This window comes from Acomys minous (assembly GCF_964271855.1).
Source record: "Acomys minous genome assembly, chromosome: 1".
NCBI classification, from domain to species: Eukaryota; Metazoa; Chordata; class Mammalia; order Rodentia; family Muridae; genus Acomys; species Acomys minous.
Genome location: NC_140483.1, coordinates 28,949,021 through 28,953,291, shown reverse-complemented (window position 1 = coordinate 28,953,291; position 4,271 = coordinate 28,949,021). Strand labels below are relative to the sequence as shown.

At 40.3% G+C, this 4,271-nt stretch overlaps 1 pseudogene across 1 annotated transcript; it reads left to right on the top strand.

Moving 5' to 3' along the window:
- Positions 1–2,302: 2,302 nt before the first annotated feature.
- LOC311597463 (small ribosomal subunit protein uS15-like) lies at positions 2,303–2,749 on the top strand (annotated as a pseudogene). Its single transcript has one exon. The product of its transcript is annotated as a small ribosomal subunit protein uS15-like (transcript).
- Positions 2,750–4,271: the final 1,522 nt, after the last annotated feature.

Sequence of the window (4,271 nt, the reverse complement as noted above, 5' to 3'; positions counted from 1 at the left end):
ACATCTGCCTCTCTAAGCCTAGGTATCCTCGCATATGAAAGAATACTGCGTTGTTCTAGCCATCAACGAAGAAAATGTCACCTGAATGTCCTTCACCATGTTGTGGATGAGCTTGGGTTTAACAGAACATTTTAACAGTCAGAGCAAAAGCAAAAGCTTTGTCATCCATCCGCTGTAGACATGTGAAGTTCCCAACACTTGTCCAGGAGAAGCGCACTTTTCCTGGAGACAGAAATTAAACACAATTTTCTCCCAATAGCCCACAGAAAGAGGTCACCACCCAATGTGACAGTACCTTTGAGGAGGCTGGACGTTTTCTGTTTGGCTGTTTTCCCATGCACCCCTCAGAAGCTGAATGCTTTCAATAGAACACAGTCCAGGGAAAACAAGGCTTCCGAGGCCAGTGCTGTGTGTGCTACGTATATGGATTTTCTTCTGGTTTGGCTATACTGAAGGAAGAGGGTGGGGTCTCTAAGGATAGCTTACGTGCATATAAACAATCCTATTGGGATTATTGATTCCCCAGTGTGATTCTGATGGCCTTTTGGTGGCAATAAACTGAAGACTGCACTCTGCAAAGTGTGACAGCTGCATTTTTGCAGGTGTGCTCGTTAGTCACACTCTAATATCAGGAAGGGTCACTAGACGTCAGGTGCTTTGGGGAAAATAACGGGAATTACGTAGTTTTATAAAATTGCTTTTTAAAAATCTAACTTTCTCCCTACTATTTTAGAAAAGACTGTCACTCTATCTTGGAAACAGAATAATGTGATATTTCACACTCAATTTCCTTACACTCTATCCACAACTTATGGTAGGGGGCATCAACATCCAAGCACTGTGTGTGTACCTTTGCTCTGATTCTTCTTTATCTAGTACACACTAACCATTTCCGAGAGTCAACTTTTCTGAAAATAAGTATAACAAACACATAGTCTTTCAATGTGGTAAAAACATTTTTATTGTAAATAAGCTCAAGAAAAGATAATCGATGGGTACCTCTGGCAGAACCTTCAGTACTCACAAACTTGTTTGAAATTTTCTACTTTTTTGGTGTGTGGTATTTGGCATTGAACCCTAGGTCCTGTGCACACTGGGCAAGCATTCTGCAATGAGCTCTGCCCTCAGCCATGCAAATTTCCAATTCCTAAGTTAGAATTAGTAATAAGGTTTTTACAAATCACATATTAATTTCTTTGTAATGCTCTGCAGAGTGTTGTTGCGCACTCAGTACAGATTCGAGATAAACAGCTTCTCTCAGATTGAAATCACTCAGACTATAACCCAGATGTTGAAATACAAATATAAATTTGCTCCCCAAATACAGTATTTGCTCTATGAAGTTACCATTCAACAAGATTAAAGCTTTGAAAGCTAAGCTGGGTTTATATTTAACCTTCTCTTGCCATCCTCTTTCCCAACACACCCAACTCACTTACATTTTATCCGTTTACACTTTCTCTGCACTCACCAGACAAAATCGCCCCAATCCCCGCTTTCATTTTAAGAGACCCTCTTTCGAAATACATTTTTCTCCCCCATAAAGTCCCATCTCTAGCTAAGGAGCTACTGGTAATTGAAAGCTGTCTGGAGATAAATTAGTTCTCTTTAAGAACATGGCCCCTGGTAGATTGAACTGCTCCAGGAGATAGCCTTACACGAAAGGGTGAATTGAGAGAGAGAGAGAGAGAGAGAGAGAGAGAGAGAGAGAGAGAGAGAGAGAACTCAAAATTAGATGGAAACCTCCCCTCCTTTCTCTGTCAATACCAAACTTTGCATTTCAGTTCCAGCTCCAATGACTGGTCACAACTCAGAGGACTATATCAGAAATATTTAGGTCTCCCAGTGGTAGCAATACACTTCAATATACTTGTCAAGGCTTATTGAACTATACACCTAACTTGGATGATTTTTCACCAATTGAAAATTATACTTTAATAAAGTTGTTAAATTTTCTTTTAAAAAAGAACACCTTAATTTCACTCCCTGCTCCCTTCTCTTCTGCATATGAATCTGCTCCAGCCTCTGCAAGAATAAACAGAACAAAAGGAAAATGTGAAAATTCACTTCATGCACATTTAAAGATCAACTACTTCATTTTCAAGTTTATCCTAAGTATTTGTAGGTTGACCCATTAGGGCAATTAGATAATAGTAGATCACATGTTTAAGATTAATCTTTTGTGAAGCTCTATGCAGAGCAATTAAGATGGATGGTTTTATTTTATCCTTTGTGCTTCCTTGAGAAGTAAATACATTGATTTCCTCTCTCATGCTCTCTTTGCTGTCAGACCTCCATCATCATGGGTGACATGCATGCTCCTGGAAAGGGCCTGGCCCAGTTGGCACTACCCTCTGACAAGGAGTGTCCATGTGGCTAAGATTAATGTCCAATGTCATGAAGTAACAGAGTTGCAAACTGGCCAATCAGGCTTCCTCCCAGATAGGTGTGACCCTGAGGGACTCACATTGTGTAGCACATGTCGGTTTTATGACTAGTAATAAAATCTTGAGAATCCTTAAGTCCAAAGGCCTTTCCCCCTGATCTCCCTGAGGATCTCCACCATTTGATTAAGAAAGCAGTAGCTGTCTACAAGCATCTCAAGAGAAACAGAAAGGATAAGGATGCTAAATTCTGCCTGATTCTGACAGAGACAGAATTCAGCAGTTGGCTCCTACTATAAGACGAAGTGGATTCTCCTACCCAACTGGAATATGAGTCTTCCACAGCCTCTGCTCTAATGGTATAAATTCTCTGTGTACACAAGCATTAAAATAAGTTTGAATGAACTCATGTTTTGTGTTAGAAGAAGGAGGAGGAGGAAGTGGTGGTGGAAGAGGAGGACAAGGTGGTAGAGGAGGAGGAGAAGACAAAGAAGAAGAAGAAGAAGAAGAAGAAGAAGAAGAAGAAGAAGAAGAAGAAGAAGAAGAAGAAGAAGAAGAAGAAGAAGATACTTTGCACCAGAGAAAACTGAGCCTTTAGATGGGAGTAGCAGTCCGTTTTAACCCAAGGCTGCCAAAAGCTACAGTGGAGTCTGGCTTCTGAACCCACTCTTTCTAGTGGTGGCTTATCACGAAGCTCTTCATGGTAAGCCACAAGATGAGGTCTCAAAGAATGGGATGATAAGAGACAGAAAAATCAGTTACTTATGGTTTTGTATATTTTTCTCCCCCTTTTCTAAAATTCTTGGCTTCATGACTGAGATCACATCAAACTATCACTGGCCAGTGTTGTGGAGTCTGCTTAAATCCAACATAACTCAAACACCAGGTCAACGAAGATGACAAAAAATTATTGTAATCAAATCACTACTGACTGTCAGGGCCTGAAAACAGACTTGGGAGCTGAACTGCGACCCTGAAGGAACATTGTACAGCATATTTAAAGGATGAAACCATAAAGTGGGGGGAAAGGAGCTGTAGTACTGTTCAATCATATTTTTGACATACGGGATTGAGTTTCCATCAATCAGGATATAAGTAGGTTGGAAACATGAACTTGTCTGACCCTGCCAGCAAGATGCAGAAGTTTGTCCCTGAGCTGTCTGGACTCAGACAACTGTCTCCTTACAGAACAGAAGCTGTTCAGTTATTGGGAAGCCCCCAGGTCCTCTAGGACCTGAGACCTTGAACTTAGTTTCTCCCTATGATTAAATAGAGTCTGAAAATAAATAGTAGGGCTTAGAATTAAGTTTTTTGTTTTGTTTTGTTTGTTTTTGCTTGTTCTCAGCATCAGGAGCTGGAGATGTAGCTCAGCAGGAGAGTGCACAACACTGCAGTAAAAAAGAAAGAGTAGCGAGAGAGGGAAGAAAAGAAAAGAAACATATTGTTGACAGAATAAAGAAATGACGTGCAATGGTCTTAACAAAGCATTAGCCATATGATAGGTCTGTAGATCCTTCCTCTCCATCCCTTCCTCCCATGGATGGAACCCAACACCTGATGCACACTAGTCAAGTACACTACCACTGAACCACATTCCAGGCTCCATGGAGATCTTTTTTAATGTTTCCAGCCATGAAGAACATCTACCACAGAATCCTGGAAGATAACCAGAGAAGATAAGGTTAGAAATACACAATGGAATGTGCTATCAGTAAATGTGTGAACAGAGATAAGGAATCTTCATACTCTAAAACAAAGATGCACCATTTCACCTGCAGATACAAAATATACTCTAAAATTGGTTATCTCTAAAATGTTTACACTAAAATGGAATACCTAGCTGGCTATGGACACAGAATGCTCCACTTATATATTAGTGTGACATTA